Here is a 25,025-nt window from a genome sequence, read left to right on the forward strand (position 1 = left end):
CCAGTGGCCCTTACGGTCACATCCACGACACAGTGCGTCGGTGGCCGGGCAAGTCTTGGGGCCATGCTGCTTTCCACAGCTGCCACAGGAAGCACTAGGCGGAGGCGTGGAAGAACGTGCGGCAGATTTCACGTTGTTGGCCGCCTTCTTACCCTTCTTGTACTGTGAGATAGCTCTCACAGCAGGAGGGGCCCGTAAGGCAGAGGTGGCGGACTTGGTGGCCTCGTACGACCGACATTCAGTCACTACCACCTGGAGTGTGGAGGAAGCGTCAAGGGGGATGAGTCGCTGCACCAACTCTTCCTGCCTGACACCTGCCAAGATCCCGTGCTTGATCCAGGCTTCCTCACATTCCTGGCTGTGCGCCTTGCAGATGTCGATCTCCTCTGACAAACTCTTCAAGCGTACAAAAAAGTCGTCAAAGGATTCGTTCTCCACCTGCTTAAAGCTGGTGAAGGCGCGGCGACGCAAAGCCTTGTTATTCTGACCCTTAACATGCTCCTGTAAAAGGTCGAGCACATCCGTCACTGAAGAGGTAGAATCGGGAGGCACTTGCAACGTGTGCTCCAAAACTCTCTGGGTCTCCAGCGACAAACACATCCGCAGTTGGATGAGCTGTTTGTTTGGAGGCATGCTGTCAAGGTCCACCATCGTGGAGTAATCTGTCCAACGCCGCCTCCACTCACGAAAAAGCTGAAACGTGACGTCTGGTGAGAGGGCGGGTGGAGGTTGAACAGATGCCTTGGGAGCTGTTTGTTTGGAGGCAAGAGTGCCTGCAGGACGCTGGTGTGGTGGAGGAGGGAGGGTACTGGCGCCTTGACGTGCGCTACCTGTGAGTGAGGGAGGGTGGGTTAGCGCCAGGGTCGCCAATAGTGCCTCAAAACGCAACTTTTCCTCCTCTCTTCGTGTCTCCTCCCTCTGAAGTTCCATCTCTCTGCGTCTCTCGTCCTGGTCATCCATCCACCTCAGAATTGTGGCAATGTCCGTCACTGGAGGTGGAGGATGAGAGTCTGCGCCCAGTGGAGGAGAAGGTGGTGGGGAGTTGTGTCTCCCATCTTGATGTTGTCCCTTCTTACCGCCCATCTTTGTGTGTGCATGGACTGCACTGTTTAGTATATAAAGTGGCGCCTCAACAGCTCGAACCACATATATATGACATAAACAGCGCAGAAATAACGCAGAGTCCACTGTTCTGTCCGTGAGTGAGTGCGTGCGTGTGTGTGTGTCTGAGAGAGCACTTCGTGGTGGCCTTAATGCCGGTGGCTAGAGACGCGGCGGGGGTGGGGGTGAGACCGTCAGTGTCTCCCGGGATGTCACACGAGAAGGGTGTACGCCTGCGTGCTCCATGGGTACCACAAAAAACAGGCCAATGCTCAACTCTCAGCTCTAGACACACACTAATACACTGACACTAACACTGCCACTGTCACTAAAAAGCACTGTGACGGCCCAACATTGCACATCGCGGCGAAACACAGCGCAACACAACACAACACACTATGAGTCGACGCGCACATCACATCGCCGGCTAACTGTCCATCGTTCACGCACTTGTAAGTCCACAGATCCGAGTCACTGCGCCATGATGGTTACAAGTGTTCCCTGAAGAATGCAGTGATGGGTAGGGAAACACCGGGTAACACTGAAGTCCGTTTATTATGGATGAGAGAAATACAAGTGGTGACTACCGTGTGCCATGCACGGCTCACACAGTCAGACTGAGACTGCCTTGCCATATGGCAGCCTCGGGGCAATGTTGCCACATAACACGTGCAGTGTTGCCACGTAATTATATATATAAATGCTACTCGGCACAGTAGCTTATTTACAAGGTTGCTACTCGGCACAGTAGCTTAGATGCATAACCTACAGATATCACATTCCGGATTGAACAAAAGCCGTTTTTTTCTAAAAAAAAGTTTTTGTGATATAGTCCAGCATGCAACGTCGACATCCCACCCGTCTCCACTCCTCAAGAGTTGACAATTGTTTACTGCTCGCTCTAGGGTAAGAGATGACGGTTGCAATGTGTGTGATGGAGGGTGCGGGAGGGGGTTTTGAGAATTGCAATTAAATGCCAGGTAGCGATGTGTCCTCCTGATATTACGTATTAAGTAATTATTACCGTAAATTGCGGCCTATAAGTCGACCCACTGTATAAGTTGACCAAGATTTTTAGTTCAAAATTCAGGTTTAATTCTATACTTACCATATACAGTAAGTTGAACCCCCATAAGCCCAAACATAGGCGATAGTGTGAAATAAGGCCATGCCACTTTCATCAAGACACTTACCGTAACACCTTCAATATTTGATATACCTGTATATATATATTATATAGTTCATACAAAAAGGGAAGTGGGCAACAGGATCTACATAGGACAGCAAGCAACCACTAAAAATCTTCAGTCAGTTATATTCGTAAGAACTCTGGTAAACACCAAGCCAAAATCAGCACCTCCAATAAAATAGTAATTGTTTACACAGCATACCAGCATAGCACCTTGATAGTACAATCTATAAACGATACTATAGTAGAACATTATGGTACACCTGGCTTACGATCTGCCATTTGCATCAGCTGTTGTAAACAAGCTGCCAGTGGTGCCACCAACACCAAGCGGCCAGCTGCGAAACTATGGGTCGCTTACACTGTCGGCAGCACAGCAGCACGGCTTAGACTTAAACTGTCATCCACTGCAGCACTGTTCTTTGAAGAGTTTGCAAACGCAACAACTTTCAGCTTGAACTTGCGTCATATTTCATCCTTTTTGCTGGGGGAGCCATGGGGATAAGATATTGTCAATTGTTTTCAGGTTGGTGTGTGGGTAATGAGTGGATGCCAGCAAGAGCATAAAACCACAATGGTTTAGTAAATAGCCATGTAGGCTTGTTCAGTGTATTCCCCAAACACTGAACAAGCCTACATGTAATACCAGGGGGGGTTAACGTCTGTGCTTCCACCACATGATGAAAGCCTAAATAAGCCATTTAAGGACAATATTCGTTCTGAGTGGAATAAATGGATGGTTGAGGAAGAAAAGTCATTCACGAAGAGGGGTAATATGCGTGCTCCACCACTGGATGTTTATGTGTGCAAAATGAACAATACAATCCATTAATAAAACGTAGAATATTAAAACACACGAGTGACTGACTGGTTCTACATATAAAACTGAAGAAAATAAGACCCTGGTTGTAGCTGTAGTAAAATTAAAGAAAACAAAAATAATATGGTTGTTTTAAGTAAAGTTATTTAATGGTAATATATGGAACAATAAAAGTAGTTAACCATTAACGGTAAAGAAAATATGAGACTGTGTGTATGTAAGTGAGCACATGTGAAAACATATCATCATTACTCTATACATAAGATATGAAAGCAACACTTATTTACTGTTCATATATATTTAAATTAATGTTTCTGAATTTAAAACAAAGATTCTACCCACCTTCCCTCCCTAACAGAGAAATGTTTGGGAGAAAACAGTATATTTACATTTTTAGTAATAAATAATACCTCAGACTAAAGTTAGGATAATATAATTGACATTGCTGGATTCCTTGCAAGACCTGGAATATTTTGAATATACACATCATGTATTTTGCACAAAAGGTAACATATTTGCTCTGAGTAAACAAAATACTTACATTAGATCTAAAATTTGTATGTCTAATGCAAAATCTATGATGTTTATATTCAAAATGATCATCAAATTGTAAGAATTCCAGCAATGTAAATTATATTCTGGCCGGGTAATTTGTATGAATTTTATGAGCTAAATAAAAAAATTATACTTCACCCGCGTATATGAGTAGATGCACCGCGTAAAGTGGGAACTCCGGTTCTGGCAGGGTACCGCGTAAATGTAAAAATGTGTAAAAACAAAAACGCGTAAAGCAGGATATTACTGTAATCTCTTATGTTAAATAAGTTTACCAAACATGAATTTCAGAAGAAAATATTAGCGACAGGCCACGGGAGTTGCACTAGGTGATGCACAGCGAGTGTTAGGCAGGCTGTTCCACTTGTTTACCACCATGTGGTACAGCTTCACATTTTATACTCTGAGTATAAGTCGACCCCTGGTTTTGGAGAGATTTTTTCAAGCTTAAAATGTTGACTTATACGCTGCAACTTACGGTAGATGTCTTAATTGCTTGTATGTTGGCCTGGCGAGTTATTGCTAGGCATTAACATACCTAGGTATAAAGCTAGACTTCGCATTCTGGACTATATCACAAAAACTGCTTTTAAGAAAAGAACGGCCTATTTTATTTTTTACTTTTACTTTTAACATCTTCACCACACATGAGCTCATTAGCCGCTTGGGCGATCGGTCACATCTCTGTTATGCACTGTTGGCAAGTACAGTGGTCCCTCAATTAACGAACACAACTGGTTCCACAGAGTCGTTCGTTAACCGAAAACTTCGTTAACTGAATCTATTATTTCAATGGGATATTGGGTAATTGTTTCCAACTCACAGAAAAAGTATTCATACAAAGTACTGTATACCAGTAATAGAATTAAAAAAACATTAAAAATAAACTAAATACAGTACTGTACTGTACAGTATACTGTATAATAATAAATAAAAAACATAGAATATTATATTTTAACTTACATTGAGGTGTGTATATCGTATTCCCGGCAGCTTTCTTTACTTGTCAAACAGCTGATTGTATAGGCAATCGATGATGATATCCCATATTCTTTACAGAGTGCATTGGTTATATTGCCTTGTTCATGTTTCATAATAATTTTTGCACTGTATATTATCAATATGTAAACTAAATTTCAGAATGACCAATAATTTTAATGTAAAAATGCAAAAAAATATTCAAGAGACCAACAAACTGGATGTTCACTCCACAGTAAACAAAGTTAAACTGAGAAGCATTGGTGGGTGATTCAATCAGCTGATTGGCACACAAAAACTGTTCCCTGTACTGTATATATTATCAATATGTTAACTAAATTGGAATGACCAATTATTTTAATATAAAAAATGCAAAAATATTGAAGAGCACAACTTTCTTGATATTTACTCAACTGGAAACGAATGTAAACATAGAACCAATTACTGTATTGGCAGACTAGCCAATCAGCTGAAGCGCACAACAAAGCGGGATTCTCGTAAGGCTTTTGTTAATCAAAGTTTTGTTCGTTAATGGAATTGAAAATCCTTATGGGAGCTAATTCGTTAACCGAAATTTTGTTAATTGGACCCTTCGTTAATCGAGGGACCACTGTACTGGGTATGCACTGGCTCTTGAATGTATCTGAACCTGCTCCAGTGCTTGTCAAATCTGGTCTTGAAACAGGTCCCACCCGGTGCTGTCATAACACTCTCTGGCAGATTGTTCCAAGAGTTCACAACTCTCACTCTGAAAAAGCTTGCCCTCACAGCTTTCTGGACTTGCGGCTTCTTCAACCTTGAACTGCGACCCCTTGTGGGGCGAGCGTCTGCCAGCTCCAGGTAAGGACACTCGACTGAGTAGTGCCCTTTGAGATATTTATACACCTCAATTAGGTCCCCCTTGCCTGTCTGTAGTATAAGCTAGGCACTTGCAGGCGCTCTAATCTCTCAGGGTAGCTGAGGTGCCGAAGTGCAGGCACCAGTCTGGTGGCCTTGCTTTGGGCATTTTCATTCAACTGACAGTCCCTAGAATATCTCGGGGAACAGACAAGGTGACAGTACTCCATACAGGGAAGCACCTCATTCTTGAAGATCGTTACGAGGGACCTCACTGTTTGGCACTGAACTGCAGTAAGTCCTCGCTTAACGTCGTGGTTCCGTTCCTGAAAACCGCAACATTGATGGAAACACCGTTAGCGGAATCAATTTTCCTCATAAGAAATAGATAAAATACGGGAATTACGTTCCCCAGCCTCCCTTTGCCCCATAAAATACATTAAATATACATAAATTCAATTGAATTTTGAAAGAAAAAAGTATATATTATACATCCCAAAAGATAAATAAATTAAATATTTTTGTATTGTACTCACTGATGGGCGGAGGTGGAGCGAGTGTGTGGTGGGTAGTGGGGAGGAGGAGGGTGGCGAGTCACTGAGACCCGGAGGGTGGCTCTTCCTCCCGCTCTGACTGGGTGAAAGAGGGTGATGCGCCGTACAAACAAGTCCGTGACGATGTTATGCCAAATCAGCGGGAAGTTGTCCGAATCATGGGAATCTAAAGAGCAGCGACATTATAACGAAACAGCATTGTCGGGGGCAACGTTAAACGAGAAATTACTGTATGTGGTTTGCTAATTCTATACCGGACAGCTGCCAAATGAACTATTTTTGTTCACATCAAGTTTGTATTATACTGTATAATAAATATGTAGTGCTCACTTCCTGATTGATTTGATTGCTAATTAATCCCTTCAGTACGATGTGTTCCCATAAATTTTATTCTGGCTACAGCCAGACGGTCTTACTGAGCTGGGAAAGTTCCACCTCGTAGCTAAGGGGTTAAATAAAAATTCGCTACTTCTATAAGATATAGATTCAACATGTCCATAATCCATTTGTTCATAAATGCCATTGTTACTGCAAGCAGTAATGAATAGGATAACCCTCAAACAAATATTATGTTCGGTTAAAAGTCATGTAATGTTTATTGGGCGTGCCTGCCCGTATACAGAGTATCGAGTAGTAGAGATAGAGAGAGAGGGAGAAGGATGGTGTTTGTGAGACCTTCAACACGTAAGTTCAACCTATACTTAAGTTTGCAGGTAGACTGTGTCCTTTGTATTGCTTATCATTGTGACAGCGTGGAAATATGGCAAATTAAGTACTCATTATAGAAGTTATGATTAGACTAATTACACAGTTAAGATAGCAATGCTTGTTATGTTCATATGTAGTGGATTAAACATATGTGTATGATTACCTACGTATGATATATTATTTGAAATACTAAGAAGGAATTGTATTCAACAGGTTTGACCGAATTATAATGTTCAAGTTCAACGTGACGGGTCTTATTATCCCTTAATCGCTCCAAAGGCGATTACAGTCAAACGTGAGGGTCTACAGTGTAGCAAAGTTGACGCTTGCGGCTAGCAGAGAGAGGACAGGGTGCAACCAAGGTCAACTGTGGGCGTGGCTCACCACCCACACCACCCGAGGAGACGTGTTCATCTGTGTGTGTGTGTGTGTGTGTGTGTGTGTACCCGAGTGATGAGGAGTGCAGTGCAGCGCCCGTATACTTCTCACAGTGCTAACTTTCTAAACCTTATTAGTGAAGTGTGAAGAAAATCATCTTGTCCGAGTGAAATCAATCCCATTCTGTGTATTGCATATGCGAGTGGAAAACAAATGTCATTACTGTTGTCTGATGTAAGTGCATGCATAACACAATTAACAATCTTGTTTGAATGATGTCATATAGTTCAGTAAATCACACAAATATCATTGTGAAGTTTGTAATGATATCAGGTGCAAGTGTCATAGAGTAAACAAAATGATTGTCAGGTCGACCGTATATAGATAGCAATAAGACGAGGCACATGCACGTGCCCCGATAAGTGAGTGAGGCAAGACGCAAGCACGTCACCATCAACCATACCAAGACTATGGTTAGGCACATCAACCTCTCCTCCAAAGTTGTCCCACCACCTTCCAATACTTTAGGGTCCAACACACTCCAGGTTGTAGACTCCACTAAGCTTCTCGGCGTCACCATAGACAACAAACTAAATTGGAAAACAAAACGTCAGTGAAGTTGACAAATCCTCCAATTTTCGTCTCCACCTCCTCCGCCGACTCAAGTCCCTCGGAGTTCCTGCGTCCAAGCTCCTCAATGTTTACTCAACATTCATACTTCCCAAGCTCACTCATGCCTCCCCTGCCTGGTTTTCCTCCCTAAATGCCACACAACGTAAACACCTAGAAAAAATGCAAAAGAGGGCATGCAGGATTATTCTCTCTTCCTGCTCCACATATCAAGAAGCGCTCAACACACTGACCCTTTCAGTTCTCTCTGAACATCACCACGACCTCATCTGTAAATTTGGTGAGAAACTTCTGCACCATCCTCGACACCGGCTCCTACTTCCACCCGAGATCCCTTGTCCACGAATTGATGTTCAACACCACAACTACATCCAGCCCAGTCCCAACCATTGTAAAAAATATCAACAACTCGTAATCAAACCAGTGTATTCACTCCCATTAAACCTTACCTTGTTATTATATATCATATTTGTATCACTTAGGTTACTTGTTTATTATTTGTCAATAAAAAATGACCCATTCCCCAATTATGTAACTGTATTTTTCAGTCTTCAGGCTGCCATGCTCTTTCAATAAACCGTTAATTATTATTATTATTATTACCCCTTCCCTCTCCCTCCGGCTCACTGGGGGAATTCTTTGAATTTCAAGTTCAGTGTTTGGAGTTCAGACCTCAGGGAGAGAGAGGTTTGGCAATGCTAAGTGGTAAATGCAGGAGTGGAGCCAACTTTACATACATTTTGAGATGTTTTGCATTCAATGGATTTGCTTTTTGATGAAGTTTTATCTGAAGAAGATATGCTAAAATCCATATATCATTTTATTCTTTGTATTGACATCAGATCAAACTGGGATACTACAAATATCAGCATTCCACAGTTGAAATATCTTGAGTCACTGTCCTATCATTGCTTCACCTTGTGATCGTATGAGCCATGATAACTGAAACGCTAAATATATTTAATTTTTAGCTAAGTTACCACTCTTAATATTGTTTTTAGTTTGTCTTATCAACTGACCGAGACGGGTACAGAAAGCCTTCATATGCCTATGTCAGCACCTCAGCGTCTACCGATGCTGTGAAAAATTATAAGAAGTAAAAAAAAAGTTTAATTTGGATATTTCACATAATCTAACAACCCCTTTGTCTCCTTCATTGCTGTGTCTTTATGTACCTTCAAGAGTTTCTTTCTAAAACACACATGTTTCTTACTATCAATCATCTTTCTTCTATACAGTGGTCCCTCGGTTAACGAACATAATTCGTTTCAGAAGGTCGTTCGTTAACCGAAACCATTGCTTCAATGGGATTTTGGGTAATTGGTTCCAGCTCACCGAAAATTACATACAAAGTAAAAAAAAAATGCAGTAAAGTACACTTACTTTGAGGTGTGTATGTAGAAGGCTCCGGTTGATGATGATGATGGGAATTAGAAGTGGGGGTGGAGGAGAAGAGAGAAGAGAAGGAAGTGGGGGTGGAAGAGAAATCACCCCATGCTTGATGCCGTCATTTCACCCATATAAATGTAAAGTTCACTAGGTGTAATTCAAGATTATTTTCTTTAAATCAACACTGCACTGCGCTATATATTGTCAATATGTTAAATAAATTTCAGAATGACTAATAATTGTAGTGTAAAAAAGTAAAAATACTCTGTGTTCAAAAGACCCACAAGCAAGATGTTTCCTCCACTGAACAGAGATACAAACTGAGGCCTTGGTGGGTCAGTGAAGTGGCTGATGGGCACACCAAAAACTAGTTCCCTGTACTGCAATTATGTTAAATAAGTGTTAAAATGACTAAAATTTTAATATAAAACTTGGAAAATTATTGAATAGTACAACCTTCTTGATATTTACTCCAATTTTAACGAATGTAAGCCCTAGAACCGATTTTTGTATTGGCGGACTTATCTTCCAGCCGGTGAGCAAGTCAAAGCATGTCGAAACATTTTCGTAAGAATTTCGTTAACCGAAATGAAGATTCTTATGGAAGGTAATTCGTTAACCAAAATTTCGCTAACTGAGGCGTTCCTTAACCGAGGGACCACTGTAATCATAAAATATCACATGAATATAAGGCAAATTTGAATGGTAAATTTGATTTGCTGAAAAAAAGGTAAAATTAATGCAAAACCACAAGGAAAGACATCACTACAGAAGTTTATAATGCAACTAATTTCAATATTATAAATAATAAAGAGTACCATTATATGTTTACAGTCCATGAACAGCTCAGGTACAAACCATCCATCACTTGGTGTACAAAAGGAATCTGAAAAAGAGTTATTTACAATTCTGTGATGAATACTGTACAGTACAACAAAAAAGCCGTTTTTTTCTAAAAACCAGTTTTTGTGATATAGCTCGGAATGCAACGTCAGCAATGTTACCTAGGTATGTTAATTCCCAGCCAATTCGCCAGGTCAACATACAGGCAATTAAAACATCTAATAATTACTTAATAAGTAATATTAGGAGGACACGTCGCTACCTGGCATTTAATTGTAATTCTCAAAACCCCCTCCTTCACCCCCCACCATACGCATCACGACCTTCATCTCTTGCCTCAGAGCAAGCAGTAAATAAAAGTCAACTCTCGAGGGGTGGAGATGGGTGGGTTATGGACGTTGCATTCCGAGCTAAATCACAAAAACTGTTTTTTAGAAAAAAACGGCTTTTTGTTCAAGCTGGAATGCGACGTCAGCAAGAATACCCGAGCAGGAGGTGACTTTGCATACAAGGCTCCGCTGACTGAGGTCCAGATTATGTTATAAACCGTTTAGAATATTTCCAAAATTAGGAACATTTACCGGAAGGTAAAATGTTAATTTACTCAAAAAGGATACTCACTTTATTCTGATGAGGAAGAAGGTCCTGGTTTTAGAGATTGACTAGGTGGTGGACAACACATTTAAAGCATCTCTGAGAGATAGATGAAGATAGCTGTCTTTGAAAGTTTTTGAAGATCTCCAAAAGCCCATTTCCTTGATCTGACTGAGACTCATATGCCGCAGAAGGGCCACAGACCGTGCATATTTCCTAGTGTCACGTGCCAAAAATTTCTTGCCAGGGTCTGCTTGATTCACCAATTGAGATAAGGATTTTGTCAACTGACTAGGAGATAATTTCTTACCATCCCTTGATGAGAAAACATAAGGGCCTCGATTAGGGAATCTGGTTAACCATTCCTGAAGATGTTTCATCCATTAGACGTTTTATCCTAATAGATTTAGCTTGGAAATCTTCCCTTTCATTTTTTCTTAGGATCTCCGTAGGAAAAAGGATAACATCCTCGTCAGAAAATACCAATAATGATGGATTATTGGAAATTGAAATCAGGTCACTGATTCTCATACCTGTTGCTATTGCTAGAAGGAAAACTGCCTTCTGGAGTAATTTATCCCTGTTCAGATTTATATTGTAATTAGGCCCCATAAGAAGACTAGTAACTTTTTCCAGAGACCAAGGCAGGATTCTCTCTCTCTGAATGAAAAAGGACGATCTTAGCATTTGATAAATCCTTGGGTTCAAAGTAATATTAAAACCCCAAGCCAGAGGGTCAACCAACGCTGATTTATAAGATGCAATTGTCGATCCTTGAAGGCCTTTAACTCTGAACAGAAATTCTAAGAATTCTAACACAACTGTTTCTGATAATGAATCCGGAGTTGTTAACTTGATAAACTGTTGAAAAAGATTCCAAGTTTTCTCATATTGAATAGAAGTTTGGGGTCTATGACCTGCTAATACTTGGTTAGCTATATTGGAATTACCCAACAACCTATTTAAACTTTTTTTGAGAAACCCCAAGCGTGAAGTGCCAAGGATATCTCGAACTGAGAATGTAGTATCTGGTCAAGACATCCTTGTTGCAATTGTAGTGGATTCGGGCACCAGTCCAACAGATCCAGGCACCAAGGTTGTAGGATCCAATATGGTGCAATTAAGAGGACCTTGCCTTGGAAGGATCTGAGTTTGTGAACCACTTTGGGCAATATTTTCACAGGTGGGAACAGATAGATTGAATTCCAAAGGTTCCAATCTAAGAGAAGGGCATTTCCTAGAAGATTCGACCCTTCCAGAGATGCATAAAGTGGTATCTTGTGATTTGTTAGGGAGGCAAACAGATCTATCTGTGGAGTTCCAAACTTCTTCACTAGACTCTTAAACTCCGATACCTTTAGGGACCATTCTCTTTCTGTCGACAGTGGCCGGAGACGTGACAGCGCATCTGCCCAATTGTTTTGTACTCCTGGTATATAAGTTGCTTTGAGGTAAAGTGTTTGTGTTACACAAATACTGAAAAAATTTTCTGACAGTTGTAGAAGGGGCCAAGACCTTGTTGATCCTTGATAATTGAGACAAAACACTGCCGTTCTGTTGTCCATGGCAAACAGGATCATCATATTTTATAAATTTGGGTTTGCCGACAAAAAGAATAGGACCACTGCTAATTCTTATATATTTATGTGTTTGTCCCAAAGGGAGTTGCTCCACTTCCCTTGACTGAATTCCCCTTTTGAAGAATGGTATCGCCATCCTATTTTGGACGCATCCGTACAAACGACCAAACCTGTTTGAGGCGGAACCCAGGGAGAGGGACCGATTAGATTGTCCAACTTTGTCCACCATAACAGATGATTCATTATCTGAATAGGGAGAGAAGAAGTAACATTTCTGTTTCTGCGAAGCAGTTTCGAGCCCAGATGAGATAGTTGCTTTTTCCTTAACTTTCCCAATGGAACCACTATTGTGGCAAAATTCAACAGACCCAGAAGTTTTTCCCAGGCGTGCCAAGAAACCTTGTGCTTTACACAAAAGGCTTCTACTTTGTTTATCAAATCTGTTACTTTTGTTCCTGGTAACCTGACTGACTGCTGATTTGTATCCCACTGGAGACCTAACCAATCTAACTTTTGACATGATATTAAATTTGATTTGACCTGGTTTATCTTTAAACCAAGGTTTTGAAATAGTACTACTGTACATTGGGTCGCCCTTTGACACTCTTCGAAAGAGTTTCCCATTATCAGCCAATCGTCTAGATAAGCAAAGGTTCTTATGCCCTCCTTCGCAAGGATCTTTCTGGGAATGTTCGCCAGTTTTGTAAAGACTTTTGGTGCAATTGTCAGGCCAAATGGCATCACTGTGAATTGATAACTTAATTCCCCTACTTTGAACACCAGAAATTTTCTGTACCTGGGAGCAACAGGAACGTGATAATAGGCATCTTCGAGATCCACTTTTGAGATCCTAACCAACACTTTTGCCTCAGGTGGAAGTGGTTGCCAAGATGTGGATAGGATGAAGTCAGTCTCAACAGGTTCTTCCTGCTCAAGAGACTGAATACTATGCTTAGAACCAGCCTCATCGTCCTGATCCTGGAATCCACTGAAATCAGACTGAGTAGATAGAGTTTTATGTAGACTTCCCATTGCCCCATTGTCTGGAGGGTCCAATAACTTATTTTTCTTAGCAGAAGCAGTCTTGTCTAAGTGGGGATTAAGTCTTTTACCTAACACCAATAAACCTAAAATTTCTGCCAACATGGGATCTCTCCATTGTTGTACATTCAAAAATTTACTCTTCAAGGCCTTATTCCACCTATTTTTAATTTGTATTTGCAATAAATCTTTCTTATCTCCTGTAGCTTGATGAAATTGAAAAATCTGATCATAACTAACTGCACAATCCATTAGTGAAAATAGGTTATTTGAGACACAGCTGCCATGAATTATGCAAGCCACATGAGGATCTATCTTAGTAATCCAAGTGGCTCTACATTTTTTAAAAGTACAGTTAACCCTCACTTTACGCGGTTAATGTAACCCGCAGGGTCCCGCGAAAAGTGAGGAACGCGTAAAGTGAATAACATAACATATGGGATTAATTGAAATAGAGTCCGGGCCAACCCCCAAACTCCACTTTTTGACGACACACAACTATGTTGTAGTAAAAATTTTATCTTAACTTTATGATGGTATGAAAAAACAAGTAATATAGAAGAGGTTAGGTTAGGTAAAATAAAGGTTAGGTTAGGAAAACTAAAAGTTACGTGGAACACTTACGTTAGTAGAAGAGATTGGTCGGCGTACGGGGATGGAGGCTGGTTCCGAGGCAGAGGGCAGGCTACTGGCCCTCAGGTGAATCACCATTACTAGGTGCATCACCATCACTGTCACTTACAGTTGTCAGGGCTTCCCTAACAAATCCCTCAAAGTCATCTTCACTGTCACTATCACTGGCTTGGGCTGGCTGTGGTGGGTTGCAGGCGAAGAAATCTGTTATGCTTTGCTGACGGCTGGTGTTGATGTTGTCGTAATACACCTTGATGTAGGGCTCCATAGTCTGCAACAGCTGGGTAGTGAAGATTTCATACCTGTTTGCGTCAGGGTCGTCGGAAAGGAGGAGCTTGGCTTTCTCGATACACTTGATGGCACCCCTAACATTACTATGGGATAAGTGTTGTTCTTCTTGGGATGACGCACCACCTGCCTCTTCACTGACGTCATCATCATCATGTACCATCTCCTCGGTAGTCACATCAGGTTCCATTATCACCTCCATGATGTCGTCGTTGGTGGTCTCGGAGAAGCCTGGAACTGTAACACTCTGCGCAGCTTCTCTGGCAAGGTCCACTGCTACTGCAACAGTTTGAACCTCACCAGTCACAGATTGACTCCTCCTCTCACCTGGTATTCTATGTAACACATGTCTCCATGCGTGACAAATTGTAGCAATAGACAGCTGATCCCATGACTCCACCAAGAAGTCCACAGCTTTCTTGATGTTAAATACTCTCCAGAATTGTTTGAACAGTATTTTTTGCTGTGCCAACTATTGATCCTCATCTTCTTCGCTCTTGCTATCGGTGGTGGTGTCACTCAGGTTACTCAACTCTTCCCTGGTGTTGGTGTAGTCGTTCAGGAGTTTGAATTTTTTCGTAGAGAATGCAGCTTTTACATTGCAGATTAACTCTTGGTCCATGGGCTGTAATATAGACGTAGTGTTGGGAGAAAGGAAGACCACTTTTACGTTGGGGTGACGATCTAACAGTAGGGGCGAGTGTCCTGGTGCGTTGTCCAGCAGCAACAAAATCTTGAATGGCACATTCTGTCGCTCATAGAATTTCTTTACATCGGGAACAAAACAGTCAACAAACCAGGAGAGGGACAGTGTAGAGAACATCCACGCCTTACGTGCGGTCAGCCAGTGGACATTTAGCTTGGTCATGTCCATGGTTTTGTAGGCGTGCGGCTTGCGTGCTGTGTGGATCACCGATAACTTGAGCTTACAGGTACCAGAGGCATTGGTGGTAAACAGGACGGTGATGCGTTCCTTCTGCATCTTCCGGCCCCGAATCTTGCTGGCATTCTTAACAACGAAGGACTTGGAAGGTAGCTTTATCCAGAAAAGACCAGATTCGTCCATGTTAAACACCTGGTCGTCACTGTACTGTCCTTCCTCCATAATCTAGAGTAAAAACGGAGGAAATTCCCTAGCCGCAGCACGGTCAGCACTCGCTTCTTCACCACCAATGTTTATATTGGTGATCTTGTTCCGGATCTTAAACCTCTGTAACCACCCAGAGGAAGCATTAAAGGGTTTGGGCTCTGTAATTCCCATCTTTCATGCCACTGCAATGTACAGTTCACGTGCGTACTCCTTAACAGAGCGCGTGTCGACCGCCATGTTCCGTCGCGCCTGACGCACCAAGTACCTCACAAGTAATTTTTCTGTCTTGAGAAGCACCTGGTTGTGAAAATACTTGATCATAGAAGCACCTGTAGACTTTGTGATCTTCATGTGCTCCTTTATCTTGGCTGCATCCTTCTTTATTGTTCGAATCGTAGATTCATTCACACCATGCTGGCGCGCCAAATCAACCTGCCTTGTTCCTTTCTCCAACTCTTGGATGATGGTATACTTCACCTCGTAGCTTAAGGAACGTCGTGTCTTCTTTGGCTTAGTGCCGCTGGGTCCAGGTAAGGAAAGGTTTCTCTCTGGGGGTGGTGGTCCGGCGGAAGCCATTTTAGAGAACAATGGATGCACGTTTACACGGTCTGGCGTGGAGGGATGAAACTGGCGCGGCTAGGTCAAGGATCATCTTTCCTCCCTCCCTCCGTCCCTCCCTCCGCCGGGTGGACACATCATAATACTTTAAGCCAATTACAGCTAGCAGCAGAGGGGGGTAGGGATGCATGGCCAATCACAGTCCGATACGTCATATGACGTCAGTAATAACGCAACAAAGACACACACTGCGCAACCTTACCGCACGGCTTGCCCGGGCGGAGGGAGTAGGGAGGGAGGGAGAGGCGAGAGCACAGGCAGGCAGGTGGGTGGAGCGAATCTAAAAATAGCGTCGCGCCGGACAACTCTCCGCGTAATGGGGTTCATGCACCGCGTAATGTGAGCACGTTAGGTTCTGGCAGGGCACCGCGTTAACGTGGAAACGCGGAATGTGGGACCGCATAAAGCGAGGGTTGACTGTACATGTAGTATGGGCCCCTTGGGTCTTGGGTGAAACTAATACTACTGAATTCAAATTCTCTACTGACAGACAATTCCTTGTATGTAGTGTCTGAGCTGAACTTTCTAGTCCTTGTAGCTCAAAATTCAATACCATCTCCTCAGGGACAGTTCCATAGTCTCCTCCATCATCCATAGGCCCGGACTCCTGTCCTTCATACTCCAGTTGCACATCACTCATCTAAACTAGGAGGATACCATGAGTCACATTATATCATTATAAAAATATAAGGGAGAAAGCATTTTCTCCCAAACTTAATCAATATGACTCATAAATGTTATATTATTGGTAAGTTAATTCATTGAGATCTCTTAATGTTATACAAGTCACTCATTTGACAATTATAAACAATGAACTCACTATGTCGAATCTCCCTCCCGACTCTTATATCAAGTAACCCTTAACTCAATTAATATTTTTTTTTTTTTATAAAATAATTTCACTCAGAATATTTTATTTAGAGGGATCATCAAGATCTCTATTTGTTGCCAATTAGGGGCACAGACATTATCCCCCAAGTAAACACTTAAGGGAAAATTCCTACGTGCGCACTATCACCCAGCAGGGTTGACAGTGCTGAGCCGCTAACATAGAGCTCTATGGCAACAACGTTCACTAATACTCTAGCAATATTTATTGGGTTGAGAATTCCACCCTGAATTGTTCTCATATAACACATAGAAGGATGTAAAGTCCACTTCAACATAACTCTAGATTGCTAGGAAGACTGGAAGGTCAACATTCCGGAAGGAACGCTAAGTCTAGCAGCCTTGCTAAAGTTCGCCTGGAAAGACTGAACCCGCTGCTGAGAACATCAAAAAATAAAGTTATGAAGAGAAAAACTCAACTCTGGTCTTTATGCTGAGAGCAATTAGAAACACAAGGGCAGAAGCCCAAAGGTTTTTTGTGAACAAACATAAGAGTAGGGAGAGAGACAGTCATGGCATTCATACTAGCACGTGAATAATTGGGACAAAGAAGATCGTAAACAATATACATATATATGTGCAAGTAAATCACTGTAGGTGCGCGTGATCTAGGTATATGCTGATAACCACAAGGAAAGAAGAAAACACGAAGTTCCCAAGCGCTTTCGTGTAATTCACATCTTCAGGGGTGAGTACAGTCTGTACTCACCCCTGAAGATGTGAATTACACGAAAGCGCTTGGGAACTTCGTATTTTCTTCTTTCCTTGTGGTTATCAGCATATACATATATATGTATATATAATTAGATATATTCACATATTCTCTTTCAGTGAAGACGAGCTCAGTAGGGCGCAGCGACATTCACTGAGTGACTTAAAGGCAAGGGACAATCACAACGCTCTAAACGACTTCACAAAGAAAATGTGTTGTGGTCGCCATGCTGACCAGAGATCGTATAAGAAATTGTCCCAAATACAATAATTGAGAGACATAACAAAATAAAAGTCACTCTACTTCATCACTGTGCTAATAAGTACAAATACCGTATATAAAATCCTCAAGGAGCTTAGTATTTCAGCAATTAGAACACAAATTCGCGGAGCTCTCCTTTGTGTGTATTTAAAGCTGAATAGCCAGGCAAGAGATGAAGGTCGTGACGCGTATGGTTAGGGTGAAGGAGGGGGTATTGAGAATAGCAATTAAATGCCAGGTAGTGACGTGTCCTCCTAATATTACTTATTAAGTAATTATTAGATGTTTTAATTGCTTGTATGTTGGCCTGGCGAATTGGCTAGGAATTAACATACCTAGGTAACATAAGCTGACGCAGCATTCCAGCTTGAACAAAAATATTAAATATAGTACTGTACAGTATATAATATTTTCTGGTTCTTTTAGAAATACCCCTTTTTGTGGGCCCTGCCATGAGCAGAATCTTCCCCAAAGGCATGTTTTTAACATGTTATTTGTAATAAATGCAGCTTCTATCATCTGAAACAATGGGTAAAATTTTTAAAGTGTTTGTTTAGATACTAGGTAATTGAAGCCATTGCCACATGAGCATAGGGAAATAATGAGAGTCTTCAATAAGCATAAACAAAAGGAGAGTATAAGTATAAATTCATGGAAAAAAGACAGAAATAAAAATACAGTGAACCCTCGAAGATCTGGACACTGTAAATCCAGATTTTGGAAGACGGACAAAAAAATTGGGGGTTCTGGGCTCCCTAAGAAGCATTCCCAAAACAGAGCAAAGAACATTTTAGGCCCATGGGCACTGGTTAACTGGTCGGTCACGCTGGATACAGGTCCCTGAGGAGTGGGAAACATGAACAGTTGTCAATTGTTGTTTGTGGGAATATTTCATTCACTCTAGTAATGATACAATGTTTCTTATTATGTTATTGTAGGTAAATTCATGGTTTATATAATTTGTTTATCACTGTGCCCATCACAGTATTCAAATTAGACTAAGAGATATGTATTTCTCCCATATGTATTTCGATCGTGCGGTTTGCAAAGGTGCGAGTTGGGTGGGTGAGTTGAGTGTTGTCTGCACTTAACTCTCCTCCCTCCCTGCCATATTTCACTGGATTTACTCTTATTATTAGTGTTTACCGATATAATAGTGCTTAATAGTGATTAACCATAGCATTGTAGCCAGGTTAGACTCGTCACTGCAACCACCAGGCTACCGGGCCAAGCTGTGAGGTGTTATGGTTGTTTATCAACTTGTATTTTTGGGCAGATATATGTAACTTTCTTCGTTTCATTTTACTCATTTACATGCACACACCATCCTAAATACATTTTGTGAAGAAAGTAAAATAAATAATTGTCCTAAGGGCAAACCTGTACTCAAATATAAGATGGCAATTAATTTGAGTAAAAACATCACAGTATTTGCAAAAGAGATAAAAAATTTTATCCTTTAGTATAGTACAGTACATTTCAGTACAAAGTGAGTACGTACAGTAATATGTTGCTCAAAATTATGGATTTTTCACAGGAAAAAGTCTGTATAACTACCCTCACTGGTCAGGATAATATGTACAGTACAGTGTAGTCTGCATTTACGCGGTCAATTGAACCCGTGGAGGCCCACGTAAAATGAGAAACGCGTAAATGAAATAACTGAACATAAGCGATTAATTGAAATAGAGACTGGGCCGACTCCCAAACTCCACTTTTTCCGACACAATACCTACGTTGTAGTAAAAATAACATCTTCATTTTATGATGGTTTGCACACACAATTAATATTTAAGAGAAATACAGTCGCCGGTTAATGTCCATTCAAATAATGGACTCAACCCCCCCCCCCCGCTCACTGGCTCCTCCCTCTCTGAGAAATGTTTGGGTGAAAACAGTAGGCTTACATTTTTAGTAATAAATAATACCTCAGACTAAAGCTAGGATAACATAATTGATATTGCTGGATTCCTTGCAGGACCAGGAATATTTTGAATATAAACGTCATATATTTTGCACAAAAGATAAAATTTTTGCTCTTTCTTTTCAAAATTCTTAAATTAGATCTACAATTTGTATGTCTAATGCAAATTTTATGATGTTTATATTTAAAATAATCACAATCTTATAAGAATTCCAGAAATATAAATTATATTCTGCCCGGGTAATTTGTATGAATTTTATGAGCTAAAACAAATATCTTCAGTAAATACAGTACAGTGAACCCTCGCTTTACGCGGTTTCACTTTACGCGTTTCTACATTTACGCGGTACCCTGCCAGAACCGGAATTCCCACTTTACGCGGTGCATCTACTCATATACGCGGGTGAAGTATAATTTTCTTATTTAGCTCATAAAATTCATACAAATTACCCGGCCAGAATATAATTTACATTGCTGGAATTCTTACAATTTGATGATCATTTTGAATATAAGCATCATAGATTTTGCATTAGACATACAAATTTTAGATCTAATGCAAGTATTTTGTTTACTCAGAGCAAATATGTTATCTTTTGTGCAAAATATATGAAGTGTACATTCAAAATATTCCTGGTCTTGCAAGGAATCCAGCAATGCTAATTATATTATCCTAACTTTAGTCTGAGGTATTATTTATTACTAAAAATGTAAATATACTGTTATAACCCAATCATTTCTCTGGTAGGGAGGGAAGGTGGGGGTGAGGGGTAGGGAGGGAGGGAGGGACCCAGGGAGCAGGTGGGAAGAGGGGGGGAGGTGGGGTATTTTGATTGGCAGATAGTATTTCGGTAAGTATATTTTGTTTATTTATTGAAGATATTTGTTTTAGCTCATAAAATTCATACAAATTACCGGGCCAGAATATAATTTACATTGCTGGAATTCTTACAATTTGATGATCATTTTGAATATAAGCATCATAGATTTTGCATTAGACATACAAATTTTAGATCTTATGCAAGTACAGTACTCCCTCTTTATCGACGGATTTTTTATCGACGGTTTCGATTATCGACGGATTATTTAGACCGAGTGACAGTGATGCTATGTGGGAATGCGGCAGGGCATATGATTAAGCCCATGTTGTTATACACTGCCGCACGACCTTGGGCTCTCAAAAATAAAAACATGAACTTGCTACCAGTTTTCTACAGGAACAACAAGAAAGCGTGGATGACATCTGATTTGTGCGTGGATTGGCTGAAAAACTGCTTTGCTAGAGAGGTGAAAGATTATCTGGATGAACTTGGCATGGAGTTCAAAGTGGTATGATATCTAGATAATTGCCCTGGCCACTCTGAAGAACTCAAGACTGCCCACCCCATCATTGAGGTGGTTTTCCTGCCAAAAAACACCACCTCCATCATCCAGCCAATGGACCAGGGAGTCATTGTCGTGTTTAAGGCTAAATATGCAGAGAAGACTTTCAGCATGATTCGTGAGTGCCTTGATAAGGATGCTGATGTGACACCCAGAGAAATGTGGAAGAAATTTGATATTGCACAGTGCATAAACTTCATCGCTGAAAGCCACAATGAACTGTCGCAGAACTGTGTCCGATCGTGTTGGAAAAAATTGTGGCCTGAAATTGTCCCAACATTCACAGGGTTCCCAACAGCCGAGCCTCAGTTACGCAACATAATAACTATGGCAAATGAAGTTGGAGGTGAAGGGTTCTCTGACTTAACAGCGGCAGAGGTGCAAGAAGAGTTATTGGGAAATGTTGGGGATCCATTTACAAGTGATGAACTAGAACAATTAGTGGAGCTGCAGGATGAAACAGAAGATGAAGTGAGTGATGATGAAAATAAGAACTTAACTTTAGATAATCTTGGTGAAGTAATAAGAATGAGTAAGGCCCTCTCTGCTCGTCTCTATGACATTGATCCCTCCCTTGATAGGTCCCTTAAAGCAAAGAGAGCTATTGAAAATGTTATGTTGCCATATATAGAACTGCAGAGGGAAATGAGAAGCAAGAAAGCACAGACCACCATCACCAACTTCTTCAGTCGCCGAGTGCCTGCCATCGCCGAACCTGCCGGCATCCTGCAACAGGAGGCAGAAGCTGCCGACACCTCACAACAACAAGACGTAGAAGCTGCCGGCACCTCACAACAACAAGATGCAGTACCTGCCCACACCCCTCAAGAAGATGCAGACCTTGACTCATCATACTCATCTGACTGGTCAGGCTTTTAATAAGCCTCAATCATCACACTTGTATATACTGTACACTGTATTGTTTACTGTAAGGACCGATGTTCACTTCAATAAATGAAATCGTAAGTTTGCTAGTATTTTTGTCCACTTATTATATTATTATTTATACACTATTATTTAAGGTTATGTGTAAAGGAAACGCATTAATGCTTAAAGGTACATTTATTCAACATATGCTAATAATAGTTAGAAAAATTACGTAACCATCACGGTATCGACGGTTTCTTTATCGACGGCCGTCTACAGAACGTAACCCCCGTCGATAAAGAGGGAGTACTGTATTTTGTTTACTCTGAGTAAATATGTTATCTTTAGTGCAAAATATATGACATTTATATTCAAAATATTCCTGGTCTTACAAGGAAACCAGCAATGTCAATTATATTATCCTAACTTTAGTCAGAGTTATTATTTATTACTAAAAAGGTAAATATTCTGGTTTCTCCCACACATTTCTCTGGTAGGGAGGGTTGGTGGGGGGTGGGGGGGTGGGGGGGAGGGAGGGACCGATCGACCATCTGGCGTGGTTGGAAGAGGGGGGGAGGCAAGGTGGGGTACTTTGATTGACAGATAGTGTCGTGAAGAATATTTTTTTTTTATTAACTGAAGATATTTGTTTTAGCTCATAAAATTCATACAAATTACCTGGCAAGAATATAATTTAGATTACTGGAATTCTTACAATTTGATGATCATTTTGAATATAAACATCATAGATTTTGCATTAGACATACAAATTTTAGATATAATGTTTACTCTGAGTAAATATATTATCTTTTGTGCAAAATATATGACAGTTATATTCAAAATATTCCTGGTCTTACAAGGAATCCAGCAATGTCAATTATATTATCCTAACTTTAGTTTGAGGTATTATAGATTACTATACCTTAAAATCTAGTGGTTTTCCCCCAAACATTTCTCAGAAAGGGAAGAGCCAGGAGTGTGAGAAGAGGGGGAGGGAGTTGAGTCCATTATTTGAATGGACATTAACTTGGCGACTGTATTTCTCTATTTCTCTTAAGTATTAATTGTGTGCATGTACCATCATAAAATTAAGATGTTATTTTTACTAGAACATAGGTATTGTGTCGGAAAAAGTGGAGTTTGGGGGTCAGCTGGTCTCTATTTCATTTAATCCCATATGTTATGTTGTTCACTTTACGCGTTTCTCGCTTTACGCGGGCCTCCGTGGGTTCAATTGACCGCGTAAAGTGAGGATTCACTGTACACAAATTATACTTCACCTGCGTAAATGACCAAATTTACTGCGTAATTAAAGGATTTCGATTCTTGCAAGGCACAGCGTAAATGACCAAACGCATTAACCAAAACCGCGTAAATCCAGACTCCACTGTACTGTATTTTTGGTGTTTTTTATATAATTATTTATCGTTTTTATACAATTAGTACATTGCCGAATGATTCGGACAGGTGGTCCCCCCGTTTAGTCCAGATCTTCGAGGGTTTACTGTAACACAATATGATATACAGTAAAACCTCGATTAACCGACCACATATGGGGGGAAGGGGCCGACGGATAATCCAAAAGGTCAGTTAATAGCACATAAAGTCTACGGAAATAAAACATACATTTTCAAGGTACTTTTCCCTAACCTACCTCATTTAAGTCCCTCTATTCATTTGCCATTCATATTTTAATAGAATTTGCTTCAAAACATTAACCACTTCAGTAAATAAATATGAACCAGCACAGAAACCGTGAATAAAAAATGGAAAAGTCAAAGACCATGTCATCACAAAAATTGTGACCAAGTCCCAGGTTGCTGATCTGACTTTCTGCCTCATTTACACACAAATATTGAATGCTAAATTAGAATTATCATAATATCTGCTAATCCGGCAGCTGTCTTGTCATACAAAAGCTTGCTATCCTCAACACCATGAAGGACGAAGTGCCTCACCATTTCCATGGTAACTCAGGCTTCTTCCATTTGGATGAGCAAGTGCTGCATCTCTGGCTCTTCCTCAGCCTCCTAAAGCATTGCTATCCTGTGCCACATCAATGTTTACCGTCAAGGACACGATGGGTAGTTTCTCCAATGCTGGAAATAATTTCATATTAATTGAGCAACATCGCAAACAAATGGAAAGCAATGTTTTCCTCTTCTCAGGATATGAGAGGCACACTCACAAGCATCCCGAAAGCCATACCAATCAAACCAGTTATGAATAATGGATATTAATGTTCTTTGTCTTGGTATGTGGATCTCATTATGTTACCTTCCACAATGTCATACCACATACAGTGCATACACTGTTCCTCATTAATTCGTATTATAATTCGGATTTCGGCTTAATTCGTGTGTGTTTTTAAAAAATTAATTAAACGATTTGAATTCGGAATGAATCTGAAACAACCAAACAGTTCCGAAAAGTAGATTATTATTATAGGAATATATTATGAAATAGATCTAGATGAATGAGTTATAGGAATAGAATATGAATTATATTAAGATACTACATTTAGGTGTGTAGCAGTGAAGAGGAGATGGTGGGTGGCAGAGAAGGTGGCAGAGAAGGGGGTGGATGGTGAAGGAGGGAAGAGAGAAAATCTCACCACCTCCTGGTCGGCAGCCTGAGATCCCTTTACAATGACTGCATGCAATTTCATCCATAATTCCCATATTACAAGTGATATTCCCATTAGCCAGAACAATTAGTGCAAAGCACTTCCAGGGATGAGAGATTTCCAGCTAACCAGACAATTTTCTCAAACGCGGAATCTTTTCCGGTTACTGGGAAAAGTTTCCAAGTATCTAAACTAGACATCTTGCACACACAGACACTAGCTCACTTCCCCAGAACATTTCTGGGTGCTGAGGATGTTTTCCTGGAGTCTTAACTACTGGAGTTCATAAATGCAGTTCAAATTAAGTTAGAAACTCCATTTCTTTACGATAATAATCCAGAATACCTTGGTTAAATAAACATATTTATAGATGAAAAATCTATAGGATATGGGCGTGAATTAAGCTGTGTGTTACAGCAAAGACTGTTATTTTCCACTCCCATGGAGATGTGGGGGATCTGTGGGTCTTGTGAAACTGATCTGACCTGATGCAATGTCAGGTGGCGGTAGGGTGGGGGATTAGTGGTCTCATATTACTGAC

General features: G+C 40.7%; 1 long non-coding RNA gene across 1 annotated transcript; it reads right to left on the minus strand.

The window, feature by feature from the left end:
- Nucleotides 1-5,598: 5,598 nt before the first annotated feature.
- On the minus strand, nt 5,599-25,025 carry LOC121866542. The gene is made up of 3 exons (XR_006088992.1): nt 23,817-25,025; nt 6,017-6,200; nt 5,599-5,806 (listed from the first exon to the last, which is right to left on the minus strand). It is a non-coding gene; the product is annotated as an uncharacterized LOC121866542 (long non-coding RNA).

The sequence above is a fragment of the Homarus americanus genome, unplaced genomic scaffold (genome assembly GCF_018991925.1).
Source record: "Homarus americanus isolate GMGI-L3 unplaced genomic scaffold, GMGI_Hamer_2.0 scaffold32583, whole genome shotgun sequence".
Taxonomy (NCBI): domain Eukaryota; kingdom Metazoa; phylum Arthropoda; class Malacostraca; order Decapoda; family Nephropidae; genus Homarus; species Homarus americanus.